Here is a 12,553-nt window from a genome sequence, read left to right as displayed (position 1 = left end):
GGCCCCAGGCCTCTGTAAGAATAGGGCAAAGCCATGTGCAGCATCCAGAGCACATGATGTTCGCCATAGGGAAGATGCTGGGGAAACAAGCCAAGGGAAAAGGGAGCTAGGAGCTGGAAGGCTGGAGTTGGGCAAGAGATTCATTCCTGCGTGTCTGGAAGGTAGAGATAATAATATGACCTAAAGCCAGAGACTGCTGTGAGGATTCAATGAGTCTATGTTCCAGAAAATTCTCTGTAGCTAGTACACAGCCTAGATAGAAATCTTCCTCTGCGGAGGCCTCCCTGATTACCACAAACCCAAGACACAGCTCTTCCCTGAGGGCTCCCAGTCTTTGGTGCCAGCCCTGGCCTGCTGAAGGTGACTGTTTGCTGCCCTCACTCTGCCCCGCCCCTTTCAGCAGGATCCCACCCAACGCCCCGCTGGACATGAACTTTCCAAGGCCGAGACACTGGCTGATTCATCCCTGTGCTCATTAGAAACACAGCCTGATAAGATTTAGCCAAATTATACTAAAGTTCTTCCGACTAAAAATAAGTCTGTAAAAACAGACAGCAACGTTAAGAAAACAAAGCAGTGGAGGGAAGATGAGAGCAGGCACTGAAGCAGTCTGACAGCTGCTATAAATTGGTTTTTTTTTTTTGCTTTTCTTTTTGCTTTTTGAGGTAAGGTTTCACTCTAGTTAAGGCTGACCTGGAATTCACCGTGTAGTCTCAGTGTGGCTTCGAACTCGCTACAATCCTCCTACCTCTGCCTCCTGAGTGCTGGGATTAAAGGTGTGCGCTACCACGCCTGGCTTTAAATAAATATAAAATAAAATTAATATATATATATATATATATATATATATATTAGATTTTATTTTCATTGATTTATTTATTAGAGACAGAGAGAGAGGGAGAGAGAGAGAGAATGGGTATACCAGGGCCTCTAGCTCCTGCAAACGAACTCCAGATGCATGCACCACCATGTGCATCTGGTTTACGTGGGACCTGGAGAATTGAACCTGGGTCCTTAGGCTTCACGGGCATGCGCCTTAATCGCTAAGCCATCTCTCCAGCCCTAAAACATATTTTTAATTATTTATTTGAAGCAGAGAGAGGAGAGGAGAGAGAATGGGCACACCAGGACTTGCAGCTGCTGCAAACAAACTCCAAACACATGTGCCATTTTGTGCATTGAACTTTACACGGCTCCTGGGGAATCAGACTGGGTCATTAGGCTTTTCAGGCAAGCACCTTAAGTGCTGAGCCATCTCTCCAGCCCATGCTACAGTTTAAAAGTTTTGTTTTTGTTTTTTTTTTATAAATTTTTTTTTTAATTTTTTTTTTGTTTATTATTATTTATTTATTTGAGAGTGACAGACAGAGAAAGAGGCAGAGAGAGAGAGAGAGAGAATGGGTGCGCCAGGGCCTCCAGCCACTGCAGACGAACTCCAGACACGTGCGCCCCCTTGTGCATCTGGCTAACGTGGGTCCTGGGGAATCGAGCCTCGAACCGGGGTCCTTAGGCTTCACAGGCAAGCGCTTAACCGCTAAACCATCTCTCCAGCCCAAAAGTTTTTAACTAATTTATTTATTTGAGAGAGAGAGTGGACATTTCCAGGGCCTCTAGCCACTGCAAACAAACTCCAGATGTATGCACCACCTTGTGCATCTGGCTTAAGTGGGTCCTGGGGAATCGAACCTAGGTCCTTTGGCTTTGCAGGCAAGCACCCTAACCACTAATCAATCTCTCCGCCCCAGTTTTTTTTTTTTAATATAGCAAAGAACTGGAAACAACTCAAGGGTTTATGGATAGAACACAAGGAAACAAATGCCATGCAATGTTATACTGAGCACTTGTTAAAAGAAACTCGTTTAAGGTGCTGAAGCGATGGCTCAGCAGTTAAGGGGCTTGCCTGCAAAGCCTAAGGACACAAGTTCAACTCCCCAGGACCCACATAATGCAAACGTACAAGGTGGCACATGCGTCTGGAGTTCATTTGCAGTGATTGAAGGCCCTGGTGTGCCCATTCTCTTTCTTATAAATAAATAAGTAAAAGTGAAGATTTTTTTAAGTATATATAATGCAGATATATATATCCTATTGGCTGATTTCTCCCCACAGCTGTCTGAAGTAGATGCTATGATCATCATTCCCATTTTATTTTTCTTAATTAAAAAAAAAATTTTTTGAGGTAGGGTTTCACTCTAGCCCAGACTGACCTGGAATTCACTAAGTAGTCTCAGGGTGGTCCTGAACTCAGATGATCCTCCTACCTCTGCCTTCCAAGTGCTGGGATTAAAGGTGTGCACCACCTCACCCAGCTCATCTTTCCCATTTTACATGAAGATTGTGGTACAGAGAACCAAACCATTTTCCAGAAGTCACAAGATTATAACAGGAAGAGCTGGAGCTGGGAGAATGGCGCAACTGTTAAAGACGCTTGTTAGCAAAGCCTGCTGGCCTGGGTTCAATTACCCAGCACCCATGTAGGGCCAGATGCAAACAGTGGCATGTGCATCAATGTGTTCATTTGCAGTGGCAAGAGACCCTGCTGCTACACACGCACGCACACACACATGCAAACAAGTCATTTTTTTATTTTTTTTTTATTTTTCGAGGTAGGGTCTCACTCTGGTCCAGGCTGACCTGGAATTAACTCTGTCATCTCAGGGTGGCCTTGAACTCATGGCACTCCTCCTACCTCTGCCTCCCGAGTGCTGGGATTAAAGGCGTGCGCCACCACGCCCTGCTAAGTAATTATTTGTTAAGGGACGAACCAAAACCTATGCCTGTCAGCATTCTAGGTCACACAGGACCTCGGATGGAACTTTTTCTTGTCCCCAAACTTCAGCAGGCATACCCGACCCAGATGTGCCGGCTTCAATCACTGGTCTCGTAATAGACGTATCATTTATTTCAAACTTGTGCTGTTCCCAACGGGACGGTGATATAGCTCTTTGCCCGAGTGTACTTACGCAAATATTCCCATAGCTTTGGATTCATAGAAGTTATTCTTAGGGCAAGGGCAGATTCCCATTTGGGTAGAGCTGTTGCAATTGCATAAGAAACTAATCCTAATATTTAGTACTTCAAGCAGCCATTTCATTTTGATCATGAGTTTGTGGTTTCAGGAAGCTGGCAAGGACTCTCTCCGCTGGAAGGCTCATCTGATTCTCCTCCAAGAGAGTGTGGTCACTGATACAAGGGGACCTGGGTGCTCCCAACATTCTCTCAGCTCCAGTGCTGGCCTCCAGGGCTTCTCCACACAGGTTGGGCTTCTTGTAGCATGTAAAAATGCCACATCACGCAGTTCATTGAACCTGTCAGGTGACATCCAGAAGGCAGGGAGTAAAACCCTCCAGGCAAGTTAAGGAATCCACTTGGACCTAAGACAATGTTTCTTTCACTGTTATTTTTCATTTTTTCTTTTTGTTTTTCCAGGTAGGGTCTCTCAGCCTAGCCCAGGCTGACCTGGAATTTGCTGTGTAGTCTCGGGGTGGCCTTGAACTCACGGCGATCCTCCTACCTCTGCCTCCCCAGTGCTGGGATTAAAGGTGTGCGCCACCACATCTGGTACTTTTATTGTATTTTATTGGTCAGGGGACTCTAGCCCAAGTTCAAGGTGACATAGATCCCCACCTCTCCATGGACAAATGTCAACGACTTCATGGTTACATTTTCTCTACCACAGTACTATTTCCAGATTATCCTTAGAAATGTTGATCAGTTTACATTCTTACCAACTACGTGGGAGGTTGTTTTTCCTCACACGCTCACCAGCACTACACATTGTCAAACATTTCTCTCTTTCTCTTGCCTCAACCTTCCCAGTGCTGGGATTACAGGTGTGAGGTATGCCTGACTTTCCTTTTTCTGCCTCCCTCCCTCTCCCTCTCTCTCTCTCTCCCTTCCCTCCTCCTCTTCTTCTTATCTCCCTCTTTTTCTCTCTCTCTCTTTTTTCATTTTTTTCAAGGGCCTTGCTCTAGGCCAGGCTGACCTAGAATTCACTATGTTTTTTCAGGGTGGCCTCAAACCCACAGGGATCCTCCTACCTCTGCCTCCCGAGTGCTGAGATTAAAGGCGTGCAGCACCACACCCTGCCTCTCTCTTTTTCCTTTTCTGCAAGGTGAGGTTTCTCACATGATTTCACTTTGTAATCCAGGCTTGCCTAAAACTCACTAATTCACTATGTAACCTAGGCTGGTCTCAAACTCACAGCAACCCCCCTGCCTCATCCTCCCAAATTCTGGGATGATAGGTATGGACAACATACCCAGTGCCCTTCTTTCGGATAGAGATTGCTGTATTGCCCAGATTGGACTTAACCTCCTAGCTCAAGAGATCTTCCTGCCCCAACTTCTCAAGTAGCTAGGACTGTAAAACATTTTGATAGTGCCAACCTGGCAATTGAAAATGGTGGTTTGGGCTGGAGAGATGGCTTAGTGGTTAAGGCACTTGCCTACAAAACCTAAGGACTCAGGTTTGATTCCCCAGTACCCATGTAAGCCAGAAGCACATGGTGGTTCATGCATCTGGAGTTCATTTGCAGTAGCTAGAGTCCCTGGTGTGCCCATTCTCTCTTTCTCAAATAAATAAGTAAATAAAATTTATTAGAAAGAAAGAAAGAAAGATAAAATGGTGTTTTGAGCTGGGCATGGTGGTATACACCTTTAATCCCAGTATTTGGGAGGCAGAGGTAGGAGAATTGCTATGAGTTTGAGACCAGCCTGGAACTACACAGTGAATTCCGGGTCAGCGTGGGCTAGAGTGAAACTGTACCTTGAACCCCCCCCCCCGACGAAAAAGAAAATGGTGTCTTGAGCCAGGCATGGGGGCATACACCTTTAATCCCAGCACTTGAGAGGCAGAGGTAGGAGAATGGCTATGAGTTCAAGGCCACCCTGGACTACACAGTGAGTTCCAGGTCAGCGAGGGTTAGAGTGAGACTCTACCTTGACAAACCAGAAAAAAAAAAAAAAAAAAGAAGAATGTAAAAAGCAAATGGTGTTTTGTCGCCCTTTGCAGCCGTCACTGCGACAGCAGTGGCTAAAGTGAAGTTCAGTCCCTTTGTGACTCCTGATTGGAAGCACAGCTCCCCACATCCCGCATATTCCCAGGAAGGTTATGTCTTCCAGTCGTTCTAAAGAGCTGAGACAGAGGTACGCTGCTCAATCTAAAAGGATGACAGACGCATGTTGAGCAAGGGCACTCTGACGATGAGCAGGTTGGCCGGCAAAGTTCAGGTTTACAGGAAGAAATTTGTCATCTGCATTGACTGCATCCAGCGGGAAAAGGCTGATGGCACAACTGTCCGTGTGGGCACTCACCCCAGCAAGGTGGTTACTGCCACACTAACCCTGGACAGAGGCCTCGAAAATATCCTGGCATGTAAAGCCAGACCCAGCATGTAGGAAAAGAAAAGGGTTGATATAAGGAAGAAACAGTTGAGAAGGTGCAGAAATACAGTTTAAAATTGTATATATTTCATTTAAAACTGCTTACATTTAAAAACAGTATTTCAGGGTTAGAGCAATGGCTTAGTGGTTAGGGTATGTTTGCCTGCGAAGCCTAAGGACTCGGGTTTGATTCACCAGTACCTATGTTAGCCAGATGCATAAGATGGCTCATGCGTCTGGAGTTCGTTTGCAGTGCATGGAGGCCCTGGTGTGCCCATTCTCTCTCAGTCTCTCTCCCTCTTCCTCTCTCTCCCAAATAAATAAATAAAGTAGTATTTTGTTGTCATTTTGTTATACATTTATTTAGTAAGTGAAGGACTTATAGGTTCTAACTAGAGAACACGCCTAATGTGCATGAAGCCCTGAGTTCAAACTCCAAGCACCACTAAAGAAATAAGCGAAGGGCCAGGGATATGGCTCACTGGGTAAGACTGCTTGCTGATAAGCTTGAGAATCTGAGTTTGATTTCCAGCACCCACTTAACAAGCCAAACATGGAGCTGGGCATGGTGGCCCATGCCAGCACTCGGGAGGCAGAGGTAGGAGGATCACCATGAGTTCAAGGCCACCCTGGGACTACATAGTGAATTTCCACTCAGCCTGGCCTAGAGTAAAATCTTACCTCAAAAAAAGCAATCAATAAATAAATAAAATAAAATAGGGCTGGAGAGATGACTTAGTAGTTAAGGCGCTTGCCTGCGAGGCCTAAGGGCCCATGTTTGACTCTCCAGATCCCATGTAAACTATATGCACAGTGACTCAAGCACATAAGGTCACACACGCGCACAAGGTGGCGCACGCCTCTGGAGTTCGGTTGCGGTAGTTGGAGGCCCTGACGCACCAATTCTCCCATCCAAGTACTAACTAGACCCAACCCTGACTAGCTTCCCAGATCAGACAAGGTTGGGTCAATTCTCGCTCAGTAAAATAAATAAATAAATAAATCATATTAGCTGGGTGTGGTGGACTGCCATGAATTTGAGGCTACCCTGAGACTACATAGTGAATTCCAGGTCAGCCTGGGCTAAAGCGAGCCCTTACCTCAAAAAAACAAAAAACAGGGCTGGAGAGATAGCTTAGCAGTTAAGGCGTTTGCCTATAAAGCCAAAGGATCCTGGTTTGGTTCTCCAGGACCCATGTAAGCCAGATGCACAAAGGGGCGCATGCGTCTGGAGTTTGTCTGCAGTGGCTGGAGGCCCTGGTGTGCCCATTCTCATTCTCTCTCTCTCTCTCTCAAATAAGTAAATAATATATATATTAAAAACAAAACACACACGCACACACACACACAAAAAAAAACATGTTAGCTGTGCATTCTGGTACCCACCTTTAATCCCAGCACTTGGGAGGCAGAGGTAGGAGGATTGCCATGAGTTCAAGTCCACCCTAAGACTATATAGTGAATTCCAGGTCAGCCTGGGCTAGAGCAAGACCCTAGCTGGAAAAACAAAACACAAAACCAAAAAGCCAAACATGGGCCAGATGTTTTTAATCCCAGCACTCGAGAGGCCAAGGTAAGTGGATCACGGTGAGTTTGAGGCCAGCCTGAGACTAATGTCTGGTCAGTGTGGGAGAGACCCTACCTTGAAAAACAAACAACAACGAAAAGCTAGACATAGACACATGTACCTGTAACCCGGTTTTGAGGAAGGCAGAGGCAGGAGAATCTCTGGGACTCGCTGGCTAGCCAGCCTGTCTGGAGAAAAATGGCATCTCGTGTTGTTAGAGACTCCACCTTAAGGTGCTCATGGGGTGTGTGCATCTACGTACATGCATGCACACATGACACACTCTATGCACATACCACAAAAGAGAGAGAGAGGGAAGGAAGGAAGGCAGGCAGGCAGGCAGGAGTTGTGCATGGTGGCAAACATTTGCAATTCTAGTAGGAAGGAGGGTAAGGCAGGAGAAGGATCATGAGTTTGAGGTCAGCTTGAGCTACAAGCAAGTTCAAGGCTAGCCTAGGCTACATAGTGGGACCCTGTCTCATAAAAGCAAAACAAGATGAGCATGGTATTGCATACCTTTAATCCCAGCAATCAGAAGGCAGAGGTAGGAGGATGGCCGTGAGTTCGAGGCCATCCTGAGACAACAGAGTGAATTCCAAGTCATCCTGGGCTACAGTGAGACTCTACCTTGAAAGAAAATATATGAAATAAATAAAGATAAAAGGCCAGACGTAGCTAGGGATGCTAGCTCAGTTGGTAGCGTGTTCATCTAGTATACACTAGGCCTTGGGTTCGATCCCTAGCACTACATGAACCATGTGTAGTGTCACACACCTGTGATCCTGGCACTGGGGAGAGGAGGGAAAGAAGTTCAAGGTCATCCTCAGCTACATAGTGAGTTAGAGGCCAGCAGCCTGGAATGCATGAGATCCGGTCTCAAATTTAAAAAACAAAGACAAAAAACAGACGTGGTGGCGCACACCTTTAATCCCAGCACTCGGGAAGTAGAGGTAGGAGGATCCCTGAGAGTTTGAGGTCACCCTGAGAGTACAGAGTGAATTTCAGGTCAGCCTGGGCTAGAGTGAGACCCTACATCGGAAAAAAAAAAGGGGGGAGTCTCTGAAGAGATGGCTCAGCAGTTAAAGTTGATTGCCAGGGTTCTATTCCTCAGGACCCACATAAAGCCAGATGCACAAGGGGTGCATGCATCTGGAGTTTGTTTCCAGTGGCTGGAGGCCCTGGCATGCCCATTCTCTCTTTCTCTATGTCTCTCTCCGATTGCAAATAAATAAATACAATTTAATAAATAAATAGAAAAGAAAAAGAACCCAAGTCCAGATACCCAGCACCCACATAAATGCCAGGTAGGTGTGGCAGCCACCTGTAACACCACTAATTCTCCAGAGGCAGAGACTAGGAATCCCCGGGCAAGCTGGCAAGCTAGAGTAGCCAAATCAGAGAGTTCTGGGCTCAAAAAAGACACTACCACAGTAAATAAAGTAGAGACCTATTGAGGAAAACATCTGAGGTCAACCTTTGGCCAACACACACGCACACACACATACACACAAGAAAAAGTGCCAAAAAGGTGTGTGTTCGGAGGTGGGGGAGAGGATTAGAGGGCTGTGAACTGAAAGGTGTCGTGACCTTTCACATTATCAGCCTGGCTGCCCAGCTTAGCACAAACCATGGAGGGCAAGGATAGGAACAGGAGGCTGGTGAGAGGGTGGCACAGTACCCCAGGAGAGATGGTGGTGGTGGAAGGGGCTCAGAGGGCAATGGGCAGGAATAAGAAGAGGCTGGCATGGAGGCGGCGCACAGGATCTGCTGTGGCGTTGGGGACAGGAGGGAAGGGTGGCTTGGAGGGTTACGGTCTGATGACAGCAAGACTACTAGGTTTCAGGTGGCTTCCTTGCTCAGGTCCTCAAACCCTCTTGCTCTGGGGCCTGTGTGGGCACATGTATGGTAGCCAGGGCTGTGCACTTTGGGTCTCTGCCAAGGGGCGGGTCCTCCCAGGAACCACAGCCCTGTCTGCTTGTGGCTGGGGTAGAGGAAGGGACTTGACCCCCAGAGGCATTAAGAAAGGAGGCTCTGTCTGGTCTCCACAGGGCGCCCCAGGTCACGCTGCCTCCTGCCTGCATCCGTGCGGGCTTCCAGACCCTTGCCCTCCAGCCTAGGCTGGTGGCTCAGTTGAGTGATGGCTTCCTGTTCTGTCGCTTCTCTGGCCAGTTTCTCTCAGGGCATGCAACTGAGTAAAGAAAGACCCTGTTCAGAGGGGGGGGCAGCCCCCTTCCCCAGGGCCCTGGGCAGCCCCCGGCAGCCCTCGCTCCTCCCGTTGAACATGGTCTTTCAGAACCCCTCTGGCAGCATCCCGCGTGAAGCCCTCTGGCTGGACTCCTCTTGCCCCAGACCCTGAATTCAAGTCATGAGTGCCTTCCGGGCAGCTGTTCCTGGCCTCCGTTGATAATGCTGAACCCTTACCCCGAACTGGCTCTGAGCTGTCTCCATCCATACGCTCAGGCCTGCTGGCTCCTGCCTGCCTGGGTAGAGGGCTCTGAAGATGGGCATGTTGGCACATGCCTGTGATCTCATTCCTCAGGAGGCTGAGGGTTTGAGGCCAGCTTATGCTACTCAGCAAGACCCTGCCTCAAAACTAAGTAAAGTCTGGGGGTGTAGCTCACTTGGCAGAGTGCTTGCCTGCCACGCACAAAGCCGGGCTACAGCGCCCAGCGCCAGACAAAACCAGGTGTGGTGCCCGTGCCTGTAATCCTCAGGAGGTAGGTCAGAAAATCAAAGCCATCCTTAGCTACATATCAAGTGTGTCTGCTTGAGGCCTTTTAAAAAATATTTTGGGGCCTAGAGAGATGACTTAGTGGTTAAGGTGTTTGCCTGAAAAGTCTAAGGACCCAGGCTCAATTCCTCAGGACCCACATTAGCCAGATGCACAAGGGGGCGCAAGCATCTGGCGTTCATTTGCAGTGACTGGAGGCCCTGGTGGGCCCAGTCTCTCTCTCTGTCTCTCTCTCTCTTTCCCTCTTTCTGTGTTAAATAAAGAAATAAATAAAATAAAATTTTTGTAGCCAGACATGGTGGTGCATGCCTTTTATCCCAGCACTCGGGAGGCAGAGGTAGGAGGATCGCCATGAGTTCAAGGCCACCCTGAGACTACTGAGTGAATTCCAGGTCAGCCTGGGCTAGAGGGTGACCCTACCTTGATAAAAATTTTTTTTCTTAATTTGTTGTTGTTGTTTATTTGCAAGGGGAGAGAGAGAGAGAAAAAAAAAAAAAAGAATGGTGCACCAGGGCCTCTAGCAACTGCAAAGAACTCCAGATGCATGCTCCACTTTATACATCTGGCTTTCTGTGTGTACTGGGGAATCAAACCCAGCTCATTAGGCTCTGCAGGCAACTGCCTTAAGTGCTAAACCAGCTCTCCAGACCCTGTCTTTTTCTTCCTTCCTTCCTTCCTTCCTTTCTTCCTTTCTCTCTCTTGCTTTCTCTCTCTCTCTTTCTTTTTGAGGCATGTGCAAAGGACTGGCCTTTTTTTATGCAAGAGAGCAAGAGTGGGGGGGGGGGGTAAAAATAAAACAAAACAGAGGGCAGCTTCGTACAAAGTTCTCCCTCCTGCACCAAGTAATTTTCTTTTCTTTTTCTTTTTCTTTTTTCTTTTTGATTACAAATATAATCCTGAGCTGAAAAACTGGGATTTGGGGGAGAGCCATCTTTGCATACAAAATCTCCAAAGGATGCTTACTGTTTGCTTTTCTCTAGTGATACTCAATTGGCAAAACAGTTCTGAAGGTGTGACTTTGGAGATGCTTAGAGTTTCGCGTGGCGCCCAGGTCTGGAGCCCACTGCGGCGCTTGCCATGGCTGCGGAAGCAGCGCATCCTCTGCCTCTTCCAGTCCATCCTGGAGCTCTTGGCTGAGGCTAGACCGCAGGGCAGCGGGGTGCCACTCCTTAGGGAGGCAGCTCTGTAGAAGGGGACACAGGAGCTGCAGTAGGCCAGCCGATTAAGCCAGCGAGGAATCTCTTTCCCACAAAGAATCTCTGATCATGCTGAAGAAAGGTGACTGCAGTTTTTATGCATCAATGATAAGCATTGCCTTTATATTCTTTCCCCAGTTCTTCTACAGTTTTTTCAATATCATCTCCTAGAAAGTCAGTGCTCCCTAAAACAACAGCTCCTTTAAATTTAAATGTTTCTCCTAGTTCAGAAGCGTTTCCTAGGGAAATTTCAAATATTCCAGAAAAAGGATAAGGATGGCCACCATAAGCAAATTCTCTGCCATATGCTTCCTGAATGAAAAACTCAAATTCCAATGGGTGAGGCTGTCGCCCTCGGGGTGCTTCACGGGAGCCTGAGCCCGGGCACTAAGCGTCCAGCCCGGCCCGCCGCAACCGGGCGAGGCATCGGGCAGGCAGGCATCGACCCGGACGGGCGTGTGTGGCGGAGCCCGACCGGTGGCGAGCCCGCTTCCTCTCTCCTGCTCTTGCTCTTGCTCTCTCTCATAAAAAACAAAAAAAGAAAAATGCCAGTCTGTTGGGCTTATCTCAAAAAATAAATAAGTATGGGGGCTGGAGGGATGGCTTAGCGGTTAAGGCGTTTGTCTGCAAAGCCAAAGGACCCAGGTTTGATTCCCCAGGACCCACGTTAGCCAGATGCACAAGGGGGCGCACACGTCTGGAGTTCGTTTGCAGTGGTTGGAGGCCCTGGCGCGCCCATTCTCTCTCTCTCTCCCTCTTTCTCTCTCAACTAACCAAATAAATAAATACTTTTTGTTAAAAAAAAAAAAAAAAAAAAGAAGCTAGGCGTGGTGGCACACACCTTTAAAAGAAAATAAGTATGGGGGAGGGAAATATCATGGCTATTGTCTGTAAGTATAGAAGTTGTCCATAAAAAATAATTTAAAAAAAAAGAAAATCAATAGCCAAAAAATAAATAAGTAATAAATAAATGGAGAAAATAAAAAGTTACAAGAGATAGTGGACCTCACAATCTAATTTTTTTTGGGGGGGTGGTTTTGAGGTAGGGTCTCACACCAGCCCAGGCTGACCTGGAATTCACTCTGTAGTCTCAGGGTGGCCTTGAACTCACATGATCCTCCTACCTCTGCCTCCCTAGTGCGCGCGCGTGTGTGTGTGTGTGTGTGTGTGTGTGTGTGTGTGAGATGTGAGTGTTGGGGATGGAACTCTGGTCCTCATACTTGCACAGAAAATGGTCTTATCCACTAAGACACCTCCCTAGTCAGTATCTTTTTTTTTATTGTTTTTTTTTTTTTACTTTTTTTTTTTTTCCTAAGGATTGTGGGACCTACAGATACACTTCGGGGAGCATAACACAGCCCTCTGAAGGCGACATGGCCCGTTTGCTGTCCGCACCTCTGTTTAAACCGCAGCTACAAGGAGCAGCAGTCCTTGGGTTGGGGTGCGAGTAGTCAGTGTCTTTTTAAAAATATTTACATATTTGTTTATTTGAGAGAGAGAATGGGTATGCCAGGTTCTCTTGCCGCTACAAATGAACTCCAAACACGTGCGCCACTTTGTGCATCTGGCTTGATGTGGGTCCTGGGGACTCACAGCCAGGCCATGAGGCTTTGCAAGCAAGTGCCTTTAACCACTGGGCCATCTTTCCACTCCCCCCTAGTCAGTTTCTCAGAGT

The 12,553-nt window shown here is 47.4% G+C and overlaps 1 non-coding gene and 1 pseudogene across 1 annotated transcript; both read right to left on the bottom strand.

The window, feature by feature from the left end:
- Positions 1-10,710: 10,710 nt before the first annotated feature.
- LOC123464056 lies at positions 10,711-12,253 on the bottom strand (annotated as a pseudogene).
- LOC123464267 lies at positions 12,195-12,326 on the bottom strand. The gene has a single exon (XR_006639496.1). It is a non-coding gene; the product is annotated as a small nucleolar RNA SNORA68 (small nucleolar RNA).
- Positions 12,327-12,553: the final 227 nt, after the last annotated feature.

This window comes from Jaculus jaculus, chromosome 10 (genome assembly GCF_020740685.1).
Source record: "Jaculus jaculus isolate mJacJac1 chromosome 10, mJacJac1.mat.Y.cur, whole genome shotgun sequence".
Lineage (NCBI taxonomy): Eukaryota > Metazoa > Chordata > Mammalia > Rodentia > Dipodidae > Jaculus > Jaculus jaculus.
This window is presented reverse-complemented; position numbering and strand designations above follow the sequence as displayed.